Source organism: Dermacentor andersoni, chromosome 9 (genome assembly GCF_023375885.2).
Source record: "Dermacentor andersoni chromosome 9, qqDerAnde1_hic_scaffold, whole genome shotgun sequence".
NCBI classification, from domain to species: domain Eukaryota; kingdom Metazoa; phylum Arthropoda; class Arachnida; order Ixodida; family Ixodidae; genus Dermacentor; species Dermacentor andersoni.
Window position 1 is genome coordinate 93,202,985 of NC_092822.1, and position 14,102 is coordinate 93,217,086.

Here is a 14,102-nt window from a genome sequence, read left to right on the forward strand (position 1 = left end):
ATACAGGAATGTAATCAACATTTACCCAACGAATCATTGAACCCCCCTTTTTGCCCCGTGTTCATCGACCTTATCTTGTTTAGCGTCTACATTCGGTTGGCACTATCTTTTTCTTCCTCGTTTTGCTGCCCGACGCTCTCCCAATCGTGGTATACGCCGTTATAAACTTGACAATTTCCCGAATTCAGCAGGTTGTCCTGCCGCCTAAAAGGTCATAGGGCGCTGACGAAGGCGTTGGCCGTGCGATTTACGCCAGCGATGTGCTTCCCTCGCGGCGGTTCATGACAGCGATACGAAGGCGCAGCGGCAGCACAAACGGCTAAATGTTAGGCTCGTTTGTACACGGAAGGGTTGGGAGGCCTGATATCACGGCGCACAAGCGGGCCTGTCACATGCCATTTCGTTTTGTGTTTCGTGGGCCTCTGCAGAACGCAAAAAGAAACACCGATGCATCCTTAATTCCATCGAACGAGTCTAATAATAATAGGTCTGCCGTTGAAAAAGCTGTTTATAATGATGATGATATTTTTACAAGAGGCCATGTCCGTGTCAATAATTACTAAACACGTCTGGCCTCTCCGCTGTAAATAAAATTAAGTGACATTTGGTGCTTTACAGGTAAAAACCATGATCTGATCACGAGGCGTGCCGAACCGGGAGAAGGTCGTTAGTAATGAACATGTGAAAAGAGTGCAGTGCAAACAGCAAAAGAGCTGGATACCCTGGCTTGTATGGAAGAGTACTATGTCGACTTTAATTGAAGAAACCGCCTGGAGTGTACACCTTCACACACCCTAGTTTATGGAATTGTAGGTCTTGGAGGCAGTGGAATTGACTAATACGTTTCAGCATGCTTCACTTGATTCTCGAAAACCACAAGTTCAGCAATGCCCTCAGAATTGTGTTCACAATAATGCCTGATGCCGTTTTAACGTGTTGTTTAACACGACTCATTTCTCTGCTACTAGCAAACCTTTTATTACATTGCTTATGTGTACCTTTTATTTACTTATTAATTTGGTTATATATGTGCAAAATCTGCAATGCCATGAGGCTTCATTGTCTTACAGCGACACTGTTACTAGTTGTTTCACAATGGTTGCAGTCTATATTAAATCTATGTTTTTTATGTGCAATATACGCAGTGCCATTCAGGCTTCCACCATCTTACAGCGATGATCTTAAGGGGAGTTACGCAGTAGTGGCGTCTAGATTAAATGCAGATGCAACCCTTGTTCGGAGTCTTGAATTTGTTTTGAAACGAAATTATCAACCATTAAAAATTACCTGCATATACCTTGTTTGAATAAATAACCCATTTGCACCGTGTTTCAGTAAGTAATTCAAAAATTTTGTTTCTCGCATTTCATTATACTGGCTTTGTGTTAAATGTCAGCAAAAACCTTGTGCGGTTGCTGCGGTAAAAGCAGATGCCAAGATGCTACTAGCCTGCTAATAGCCACTAAAACAACTAGCCTTGACCATGCTCGAGAGCACCAGCACTTGCTGTGCGCGAGCAAGGCTGCCAGCAAGCAAATAAATTCCTTCTTCTTCTAAAGGATATGAGACATCCCTTATAACAGCGTTGTCAAATTGCACACTTCTCCGAATTTTATTTTGCTTTGTATTCTTCTCGAGAAGTTATGGAACGAAGCTTCAAGAACTTGTCATTTCAACTACTCCACATGGTCCTTCACATGGTCAGAAGTGCGCCCAGAAAGTGGTTCCAAGGCTCTGTAAGCGTTTTTGCACCAGCAGCATTGTCCACAAGGAAGATCAGGAAGGCAGCTTGGATGATGGCTGCCAGAAGCTTGTCATTATTCTGGCACATTTGTTGCTTTTCGGCAGACAGCTTTTCCTTTCAGTGTTATTGCGCTAGGAAATTGAAGCATGATGTACGCTCCGAGCTGAGGGTTTGACCCACAGGCTGCAAAGCGCACCCTACACCCTAAAATCACTCTGTGCAATGAACTGTGACGGGGTGCTGCGATTACGCGGACGCAATTTCACCCGCTCATAAAATCGGGGTACACAACAACGAAAACTTTACCCGGTCTGATGACTCTCTGAGCCACCATGTTTGCCTTTAGGTGGTTGGGGAAAAAAGCAAAGCTGAACTCTGCTTTATTTAGTCGACTCTGTCCGCTTGTTAGTGTAAAAATGGCACTGTTATTGCCTAACGGAACTTTCGTTTTCCTAATCATTGAAGTTTTGAAGCAATACCTCTTTTGCCGTATTCCCCCGTCATTCATGCTTTAACTCTTGCACAAGTCAATATAAATGAGAAATGATGTCCTATCTACTCTTTGCTTTACCTTTTGTAGTACCACAAAGTACAGGTTTGTAAGATAACGCTGTGCTTTAACTAAGTTATTTCCACAATTACTGCATTGCACCTTATTTAGGCGCTTGTCGCAGGACTCCTTGTATTCTTTGTGTATTTCATATCTTCTTGGCTTAAACCTGCAGCTGCATGAGTTGCTTTCAATTCTCACTGTGTGGTTCGCACAAATAACACATGGACAAGAAAGAATAAAAAACCAGCTGAGAGCTTGAGCTTGTGTCTTCCATTCATTCCTTGCCTATGTGCTTATGCAAGAAATTTATTTTCTATAATGCACTACTTCGCTCACTTTTGTTTGAATCTTCCAGCTTGGAAACCAATATCTCGTGTATTTCACATTGCGGAAGATCAATATTCAAAATTATTAAATCGGCATAGTAGCTGGTTCATGTGAAGAGATACACCCACATCTTCCTGTAAAGCCTCCCTGATCAACGTCAAGAAATAATCCTATGGTACCCTGCAACACCTTCCTCCAATGTAAAAAAGGTATTCCCATAGTTTGCGGCGAAAGCTCTTCGATGGTTGTAAACATACACATATATAGTTCCCTGCAAAATCTACTAATGGATATACACAAATATTGCTGCGGTTACCTGCAAAAGCTCCTTCATGGATGTAAATATATAATCCTACAGGGCCCCGCAAAAGATCCTGAATGGATCTAAACATGTACGCCCATTGTTCATAGCAAAAGCTCCTCGACGGATGTAATATACGCTCCCGTTTTCCCTGCATAAGCTCCTTGATTGAGGTGAACATACACTCCCATAGTTCCTTGCAAAATCTCCTCGACTGATGTAAACATATGCTCCCATAAATCCCTGCATGTGCTCCTTGATGGAGGAAAGCATATACGCCCGTAGTTCCCTGCAAAAGCTCCTCGATGGATGGCTCTTCGATAGTGCCCCGGGTTTTTGTCTAGGTTTTCACGATGTAATCATATGCTCCAATTGCTTCCTCCAAAAGCTCCCCGATGGATGTAAGCAGATACTCACCTAAGTAAATGCAAAACCTACATACATACAAAATTTTGTATACTACGTACATACAAAAAGGAAAGCAAAATTTGTACTCCGTCTAACCGGAGTATGTTAACCTCCCATCGAAGAATGCGCTTGAGGACAAAATCGTTTAATCCCATCTCGTGTCATTTTTGCTGACAGTGTAGTTACCGGTAACTATATTTCAGTCTGGTAACGGAGGTACACGCGTGAGCAAAAGTATATGGACCCCAGGTTCGTCGAAAAAACCTAATTTCCTCGTGTTAAGCGTGCATAAACGGAACCTAGGAAATTTGTAATGCCAAGTTGGGACTGCATTCTTTAATTTCAAGTTGCATTCACAGACAAAAGAGAAAATCAGTTTAATCGCACATTCCCTGGTGCATATAATTTGTATCACGGGTGTACGTCTTAAGGGGACCCTGAAACGGTTTTGACGATTTTCTACAAACGTACTGAGTCGTTAGAGTAGGTCCTTCTGATCATTAATTGACACATCTAAGTGCTCCGCGTAAAGCGTGTAATTTATTATAAGGTTTTAAAAATGCACATCGCTGCCGATCGGAGCACGCTGCTCGGCGGAATTTTAAGCCGCCCCTACCCATATGACGAAAATCACCCATATGACGTCAGTGGGGCGAGCTATCCGATTGGCGGACCAGGGCGCGTGATCAATAATTTTTCCAACTTTATGGTAAACAAATGATCTTCGTAATAGTTGGAATGTTAGTTCATTTGTTTTTATAAACAGAAAGTAACATAAAGAGAATGCACAAGAACGATTTTTCAATATAATTAAGCACTTCCGGCACACAGCAAGTGTCGTCTGCTTGTGTTACAACGTACTCCATTTTGACGAGAGCTCCGCGGTCAGAGTCGGTCTCAGTCTTTTCGCGAGCACTATGATTCGACTTTGTTGCTTTGTGGACTGCAAACGTAGCGACTGGCAATATGTCAAGCTGCGACATCGTGTCCCTCTGCAAGGCAGCATACCAGCGAGCTGGCTGCTGCGCATCGGACTGCCGCTAACCGATCGGCGCCAGGGTTTGCGCGTTTGTGGTCGTCACTTTACACCGGAAGATTACTAACGCAATAGCGTTTCGCAAGTCCGGTATTAGGGCAAATGCGAGCGCAAGGGGACAGGGTCTGGCCGCTTGACTGTGCCGTAGCGGGATGAGCCATGGGATGAGCAGAATCGCATATGCGAATGGTCTGCACGGTGCAGCCACCTGGTGGCACAGAGCTCAACCATACACAGTAGCAGTAACGAAGTGTATTCTTCTTTGCTGCTGGTGTGTATTTTTCGCAGGAGTGTAATCATCAACACTTTGTTTTTATAAATGTTTAAAATGTTTTACACTTGGTTAGAGCAATATTAGCGCTTTGTTTGGCTGGTTAAGCGCTGCGCCAACAAGTGGCTGGACCGTGCAGACCGATCAGGCCGCACGTACGTCCACGCTAAAGTTCCTTCATCAGCTTGAGTTTATGCCTCCAGTCATTTGCCGAAATGACTAGCTTGCCTGTGGTTACCGGAATACCAGACACGTTCGGCGCTACGGCAGAATGCTCGCAACGCACGCTGCTTCGATAGCTCTCGCTTGGGGTCGACGGCCAAGCGGCTAGCGGAGAGGTTTCACGCGGGCGGGGGCGGGCTCCAAAACAACCGGAAGTGGACGATGTGACGTCGCATCGTGACGCGAAACCAGTGAAGGCGGAGCTTAGCCCCGATTGCTCGGCGAACGAGTTGAGGAGGAAAAGCATGACTAGGGAGGAGGGTAACTTCTAATCGCTTGTAGCTCCATTAATACGTAACGCTTCACTTAAATTGTGGTTTGAAAGTTCGACTTAAGCTGTACCCTACGCGTCTACAAAATTTGTCCGAACCGTTTCAGGGGCCCTTTAACTGCGGTCATCCCGCCCGTGTAAATATAGGGTATAAGACTGCGCTAACGCCACTTATTGTGCGCGTTGCTTCGACTTTCCAGCTGCGGCTGACGCTTCTTTGATATGGAAGGCGTGCAGCCTTTGGCCTTAGACTAAATGGTCTTCTCAGGTGCAGCGCGCTGCAGTATTTTTCAGACACGATTATGAGATCCTCAAATATGCGCTGCGCTTTTTAATGGCTAAACCTGACGAGGTACCCTTTAGGTATGCGCTGTAAATCAATTAAAGGAACTAAATCACGCGTAACGAAACTAACTCCCCTTAAGCCTCCCATCCCGAACACTGCCAAACGAATGCGCTGTTGTATTAAAAGAATAAATAGGCTACTGGATCTTCGCAAAGGGCCTAATAATAACCTGCATTATTCTAGCTCACCCACTTCAATTCGGTAACGAACACCTATCGTGGATGTGCCAGTCTCTTTGAATGCGTCTTCTGTTTATGTTCTTTTTTGTTACCAACCCGAAGCAACGTTGAGAAGTTGCGCAACATGTTCGCTCACTAAACACGTTCGATGAGCACGGCGCAGGGTGAACACGATGCGAAGACGGGGACGAAACACAACTAAGAGCGCTTTTTCGCCTGGCTCTGCAGTGTGTCCTTGTAGTTACATGTAATATCTTTCAGGTATAAAAAACATTGTGAGACATAAAAGACATTGTGAGCACGCCCAAATTTTAAGCGAAGATTGGAGGTCACTTATGCTCAAATTTATCGAAAGCCTTTCAAACTGACTCCTGCTCCAATGAGGTCATCCAAATGTGGCAACGCAGCGCTGACTGAATATTCACGAAGTGTTTGCAAACGCGCTTCCTTGTTTTGAAATAAAAACTGGAATAGCTGATGCAAGAAAGTGCGCGGGTTCCAGTGCGAGCATGTCCGTACAACCAGTCGACGATTGGTTGGCTCCCGTAAGCCGATCTTTGCCGGCAGCTCCAGAAATGATGAGTAGCTCCCTCGCTGACTCCTAAACGTGCAAGTAACTTTATGTTCCGCTTGTGAATATCTTATTTGAGAGGAGTTTCGGTACGCATGATTACCAACTCGGCTCGGAAGTTAGCTCAATGGTCGATCTGCAGAATGCACGCGTGTTTAGTTACCTAAATATATGGGTTGTTCATTACCCACGAGATACGGGCATTGTGTAAGACGAGTTTGTTTCTTTTTTTGAAATTTTCTGTCTGCATAATACTTCAAAAAAGAGGCAGTAAAGCCAAAATCCTTGCCTTTATCGAATACTGCATGAACATGACACAGCTCTGCTGCGTTTTTAACCTCAATGCCCTGTTCATGATAGTCACACTTGACATCCATATCGCATACCGAACCGTCCTTTCGAAAAGCGCTGAAAACCAGGGTTTTAAACAAGCTGTAAGCTTCAGTTGTAAACAAAAGGACAGAACACCAAAATGATTTCGAAATGCCGACGAAAGACGCAGAAAAAAATATCGTGAAAAGCGGGTTGCAACCTCCTCGTAAGAGACATTGTACAATTATGTGCTAAAAACTTGCATAGGTGTCAATGTTTATGGCTAGAAGCAAACGGGGTGAGTTCGTTACGCTTAACTTTAGCACCACAATTAAACGTAGACCTATTGGTGGCTGCATTTTCTCTGACCTGACGAACAGGGCCCTAGCATGAAAGATGTGCCCGAGTTTCTATAAAGCAACCTGGTATTGGCCACACTTGGAACGGGTAATTGGCGTTACGCGCTCGAATTATTTTTATTCGGTAATTAGTATTCTGCTCTACCGCGCTAAAGTAGTTTCAGGCGGGGGCCGAGGGTTTCGTCAGCGGAATTATGTGCGTTCGGCGATGTTGATTGTGCATTGGTTGTGCGTTTGCTGCATTGCATTATGCCTTAGTGCATGGTGTATCATATATGATATAAGCATGCCCCTAGCATAACAGAAATTAATATAAGAGGAATCCTAATGCCACCCTAACCACATAGCTTGCCGGCGGAGTTGATTCACAAATGGTGATGCACACCCGTATCCCATCTCCGGGTTATCGGAACGCCAAGTGCTTACGTAAGCTCTAAGGTGGCCTTGCATAAGCATAGTTAATACGCTTTTCTTTTTTCTGCTATAGCTTCGGTGGCCGATCATTATGTGACTTAAGGAGAAACACTAAAGGGTTACATGCTAAAACGTTGGCGCCGAAGCATTCGGCAACGCCATCAGCAGTTTACATCTTTTAGACAATTATTCTTGATGCACCACATCGCAAGGCTGCATACTAGTGCATAAGTCTTAGAATATCCGGTCGACCGCTATACATGCTCTCCTTCGCACGTTCTATATTCATCCGGGCGCTCGCCATATTGTTTTAGTTTCCACCTGAGCACTTGCCCGTAAGACGAAGGCGCCACGAGGATGGGGCAGACTTCCAAACTTTTGTGAATAACGTCATGTAACGCATCCCTAATAAAGTTCTCTAATTTTTTCCGTGATTCGCAGAGATGGTGCCACTGTGTAATATCAGCTGAAGGGACCATTTCAAAAAGACAGAATCGTTATTGGGCACGTAGCGCAAAAATTTGTCTCGCGAGCGCTGTCCCGACGACTCCTAGGAAAACAAGTATGATAATTTCTTCAATTTGCCATGTCATTTTATTCCAACCCAACCATCAGTGAAGTGTGCCTAAAACATGATGCGTCGCATGGTCGGCAGCAAAGAAAAACACAACGAATGAGGGAAACCAGAGCGCCGAATACTGCATCACTTCAGCGTTGATATTACGGAATTCCGAGAGTGAGTTGTGGATGGAAAACATCGAGGACACTCTGCAAAAAGACGTTGAAGTCGTGGTGCTCACCGTGCCTGCCGAGGAGTAGGTCTCCGGAAATTGAGTCTCCACGTGTACGGCACTCGCCGAATACGCCGTAGCGAAAGTGGGCGCATTCATGTATACGAAAGTATACGCTGGAAGAAAAAAATGAAGTCGTGCAATAAACGCACGCATTAAAGTAGACTTTTATTTTCTGCTCTCCGATGCATGTTTATAAACAGCAATACGTACACAGAAACTGCACCGCCCGAAAGAAAGATTGAAAACCGTTTAACAACACTTGCCTAACTGAAAAGAAAATATTTGGATCTACAGGAAATTAAGAATAACAGGGAACGACTAAGTGAGCACAGTAAATGGAAGCGTAAGCTGTGGGAACTACGAGATACCAATGCGCTATGGCACACGTTGAAATTTCGCTGTTAGCCTTATACCTGGCCGGCAATATTCTTGCGTGATATTGCCGCAGCCTTTATTTGGCAACGCAACCACTTCTCATTTTACTTTCTCATGCTCACTTTTTGTTGCCCATAGCGAGTCGTGTCATTCACACCAGAGCGTAACTTTCCCTGCGATCAATCAATCAAGCAAGGTAGCTTACCCGAACCTTCACTACTCCTCAGGCAGGGATTCGTGCAATACGTGTGCGATGAGCCTACGTGTTATTTGACAAAGACAAGTCCACTAGCTAACACGTTTTCTCCTGCTTTCACCTTGCCCTCGTTTTTCTCATCATCTTAAATTTCCATCTCACGCATTCCCCGTGTTTGTCCTGGTTGGGCAAAGCCAGCGGCACTGAGCGCCATTTGAAGAGGGGTAGGTGAGACTCGCTTTGTTGACGGCGACGTTGAACGATCTCAGACACTTTGGCAACTGAGATGCTTGCTGCTCATTGATGACGTGGCGATTTCACCACCAGTAGCAGTCACTCAAACGAAAATTAATGCATGGTGAGCCCGGTGGACGAAAATCGAATTTCGAATACAGAAGCTTGGAGAACAGTCGGTGGCCTCCAAAACACAAGATGTCAAGACCCTCTTTCAGTTCAATTTGCTGAAGACACAAGTGTCGAGAATTCGCTGTCCAATTGGGCATTTTTCGTTCTATTTCGCATACCTTTCATTTTCAACAGCACCATGTGGAACATTTAGTAGCCATTGGTTGCCCAAAGATAATGCTTTTTACGCTTTGTATGCACTATGAAATTAGGTTCCTGCAGTGATGGCCCCTTTCAATACGTAGTGCCCGACCGGTGTAGCTCATGCGAAACAGTATTGTTCTTGTATGCACGATGTGGTCTTCTCAAAACGCTCTGATTGCGGTGGTTCGTATTGGTAGATATCAAAATTCTACACCTAGATATTTTCTGCGAGATATATTGACAATTTAAAAGGCATCCGTGTGTTGCGAGAACGAAATCCGCGGGAGTGTAATTGGCGGTTGCGGGCCATTTATCATCGACAGCTAAGTTTCGCAAGTTGTTATACGCTTTTGAAAATTTGTGCACTAAGAGTGCGGAACCGTCGACAAACTTTAGAACAACACTCTGCTAAATATTCTATTTTCCGACGAGGTCGTGCTGAGCGCTTTTGAACTACTCAGCGAAGGCAAATTGGAAAAAGCGGGCTACCTAAACTTTTTCTTCTAAGACACGCATCATTTTATCTTCAACGTCCTCAAAGGTTCTCACGGCAACTTGGCTTACCGGGAAGTGCACGGATCAACAGGTCTGGCTACCGCGTAAGATATAAGCCAGTTCGAAACTAACTATTTATTCAGCTTCTGTCTTGTCTGTGACGATCGGTGTGTGCCACAGTTGAATAAACCTCTTAGACGCCAACTTGGGCAACAAGGTATCAGCGGCTTTTTAACGAACCTGCAACAGCGCTACAGTAGACGACGCTCTCGAGGTCCCCCAAGGAACGAACACCATCGACAAGTCGCGAGCTACGGAGGGAACCCTCCATGCTACCGAGCCGAAACGGCAGCCTATTGCCCGGCTGGCCAGTCGCCTATCTTGATCACCCCCACTCACAATGAATGCACACTGGCCCCGCCCTCAATCGGCCACCTGCAAGCATCTTTCACTCCAATTTAGTAGGCCACTGTCATATGCCTATGTACCGCTGCATATATACTGGGCATATGCCGCGGCACCAGGAGAAAAAAAAAAGTGCTTAAAATTAATGTTACTGGTGCTGGAATAAATTGTAACCGCGTGGTATACATTTAGAGAAGTTGCTTTCATAGACATTCATACAACATAGGCGCGTCACGTGAGGATTTCGCTGCGATGCTACTGGACGCTGCGCTTCAAGAAGGCGCGAGGGCGAGGAAGTTGGAGCCAGACACGCTTCACACGTGACGAATTTCGGTGGCGACAATACGGTGTCAATATCAATCAATTCAATTGATACTAATCGCGTCAGCGTCGACATTCATTGTGAGATGGGATATGCCAGAATATTTTTTTTTTTTCGTTTCCACCTTTTAGCAGCAACAAAACACTTACGTACCAGCACTTTCTTTTTTTTTTTTCGTCGTCAGAGGATTCAGCTTTAAGACATACTCGGTTTGAAGAGGAATGTAGTCTCGCTTTCCCCGCAGCCTCTCGAAGTCACCTTGTAGCGTTGACGGTCTCCGGAAAACGAGGAATTCCCGATTCGCACTTTGCTTTTCGGGAAACACGTTGTCCCTAGGATAAGTGGATCCTTTCTATTAGGCCATGATTGTGGGAATTTGAATGATGAACTTCTTGAAGTAAACTAAACCGGTAATCTGATAGAAGCATGACCTGCATGTTCAAAGGTGTCACTTAGTCCTCATAGGTTCTGGGAGGTAGCAGCAATGTTCAACCGCAAGTATAAGTGGACGCGCCGCCATAATTTCTTGAAGAACAAAAATTGTTCGATAACATACTTATTTGCGATTCCCTGGCAATCGAATTTTTCTTGATTTTTACACAAGCTTCGTTTCATATTACATGCAACCGTAATATCCAGGATGTAGAAGTAATGTAAAATGGCAATTTGTCATAATGTAAGGTCAGCGAAGAAAATGCAATTCAACGCCTATCCAGAAGTTTTGCGATCAGCAAACGTGAAATAATGAAGCAAAGGATTCGGTTAAGTTTGGCCGTCATTTCCACCGGACAAAGGTAAACAATAAACATCACCACTTTCTTTACACTAACCATCGTGCCATGTGTTAGAGTGCTCGTAATCACAGATGCGGGTTCCAAAGACATTTGAATTTATTTACAGAAAGGCAGGGGGGTAAACCAGAGGTTTCTTTTCCTCCGACCTTCTACTTTACACTGGAAAATAGGAACGACGAGGAAAAGAAATAATAATAATAATAATAATAATAATAATAATAATAATATTTCTGTTTTTTTTTTGTCGTTGTTGTTGTTGTAAAACAAGCAGGTGGGCATATACAAGTCAACTAGGTTACACCTTGTCTAGAGTCGCGCACACAGTCCAGTGGCACAATAACCACCTCGGCCTCGCCCCTTATCCAGTCTCTTGTCACCATTCGTGTCGATGTCGACGTCACCACACATCCGCCTGGTGTCCGCTGGGTGAACTTCTCGCTACCACGTGACAACGCCCAGTGCATCCAAGGAAATATTGTGCGCTACGAGCACGCGGCGCACTTCGCCCAAACCACCTTCAAGATTTCGTTTCCGTGCAGATAACGACCGACGAAGCAGCAGCAGACAGCTGCCTTGGAAACGCGGGAGAATGCGGACCGAAGGCTTTCCTCCATGAAGGCCTCTTCACAGTGGGGAGCTTTCTAGAGTCCGAGTCTAGGCGGAACCCATAGGCGACACAGACAGGCGCGTTCACATTGGAGATCTCATTGTGCCTCACACGTTGTTCGTTACCTCCTCCCCCCCACCCTTCCCCCGCCTCTCACAAGATTCGCTATGCGTGTACTGAAGCTTGCGACGCCGTTTCTCACAGGTTTGTACCCAACTAATGGTAAGTGCAAGAGCAGTTGGTGAATACGCGCATTGAAAAGCAGAAATACACTGCACGCACAACAAGCCTTGGACAACATAATACGTGCACTAATACCATGACGAGGTTCCCTAAAAATCACTCACCACACTCTGTCTCGTTTAGCTCCATTACGCTTTAGCATCGAAAACACTCGAAATGAAGCTACGACGGCATCGGTAGCCAACAACAACGTCATCGCACCATGCTATACATGGCAGACTTGTATTGGTTATAGAAAAAAACAATGTAGCCGATGACAAGTACTGCTGCCTAATTCAAAGATGTAATTGGTGCCACTGACCAGGTGCTGCCTCACAAAAATAAATGAGCAATTACTGAAATGTTGAAATGTTACGTTGATGTCTTCTCATTCTTTTTTACCATTGCTTAAATACAGTAAATAGAACGTGCAGGCACGACTGTTCACACGACTGTTCAGCCATTCGCACATTCTCTAATCCACTAACGATCGCTTTAGTAATTTTGCGTCCGTCACAGTTCCCTCGTTTTGTTCTAAACACATCAGCAGCAACACCCAAACCTCGCTCGCTGTGCGCTCAGAGGCAAAGGTGCTATTTTAACGCGCAAGCACCTTGCGTCTAACCATGGTTGTCTGTACTCAATGCCATTAAGCTCGCGTCTGGCTCCTCTATGAAGCACAGCCCTCTATTGCTCTTGGTGTTCACAGAAGGTGTTTGGTGCAGGCGAAATGAAAAGCTGACAAATATGTACGTCGGCGATTTCTTGGCGTCAAAGACCGTCGTAATTGATCCCGGGTAGCGTTAATTAATTTCGTCAGCTAACACCCAGCAGAAGGTTAAGATGGGGAAACAAATACTGAGACACCCTGGCGTTTGCTTCTCCAGCAGTGCGCATGCGCGAGGCTACTACGTGGCCTTACCACCGGTATTCTATTACAGTTACCGGCAACTCGAAAGCCTCAAATCTGCGTCACCTGTTACAGCTCGAATGATCAATAAAGAACCAATTACGTGTATTCGTTTACCGACAAACAAAAACAATTGAACTACTGTGAGGGAGACCGAGTAAGAAAATGTCAATAATTAAGTACCAAAGTAGCAAAAATGTATAGATGTATAAACAAAATTATTAAACGCAATTCTTAAGGTAGCAGCCTGACTTCATCTCCCGCAGTGAGCAGGATTTCTGTGGACCTCGCCCAAATGATCGCGGCGTACTGATTTGTGTTGATTGCTCACTGAGATGTGCTCGAAGTAAAGAAATTGAAAATACGCAAGACAGGATTAGCTAGGAATCATCGCAGTACGCCAGGAACAATTATCAAATGAATATTTCTGTACACTGCCTAATATTTCCCCTATTTTGTTTCAGGAGCCATCTCTTCTACTGAAAATCTTACATTTTCCCATGGCAAGTGCGCGGCAATTGTTCTTGCCAACTTTAATAAACCTGGAATCGCTTGAAACAGACTTTAATGTTCTTGTTGCAATGATTACACAGAAAGCAAGTGCAGCCTGCAGTTGCATTTACTGGCCTTTTCTTATATTCACAGCATACTTTTAGCCAATTTCTTTTATCCAATTTTAGCCAATTGCTGTTAGAGGATCTTAGACATCTGCCTATCGAGCGCTGAAGCTTTACCTCGGCGTAGTCTGTCTCTCTCTCGCTCTGTCTTTTTGTGCGCGTGCATGCGTGCGTGTTTGTGTGTGTGTCCATTGAATGAATCAGCTACAGGGTCGCTTGTAATTACATACCGGGTAAAGGATTTTTAGTTTGGAATTTTTATAATTCACTTGTGACAGGTAGCATACATTTCACCCATGAGTTGGATTACTCGGACCGGCGGACTTTAGTCAGAAGTGAAATCGAAATACATATATTACTTATTAAAAACGCTAATCAACGTTATAATTTATTATGTATCGCGCAAATTGGAATTTATGAATTGTAGCCTGTGAGCTTGCAACACGTATCGACTTGAAAAGGAACGCCAGGAATACACCAGTTTCGATGTATTATTTACAGA

At 44.6% G+C, this 14,102-nt stretch overlaps 1 protein-coding gene across 1 annotated transcript in view; it reads right to left on the reverse strand.

Moving 5' to 3' along the window:
• The window catches only part of LOC129384136 (uncharacterized), a 64,555-nt gene that overhangs the window by 32,557 nt on the left and 17,896 nt on the right, over positions 1-14,102 (reverse strand). Inside the window, exons 3-4 of the mRNA XM_055069293.1 lie at positions 10,657-10,782; positions 8,115-8,221 (exon numbers count right to left, since the gene is read on the reverse strand). The gene's annotated coding sequence lies outside the window, so the exon portion shown is untranslated. The remainder of the gene's footprint in view (positions 1-8,114; positions 8,222-10,656; positions 10,783-14,102) is intronic.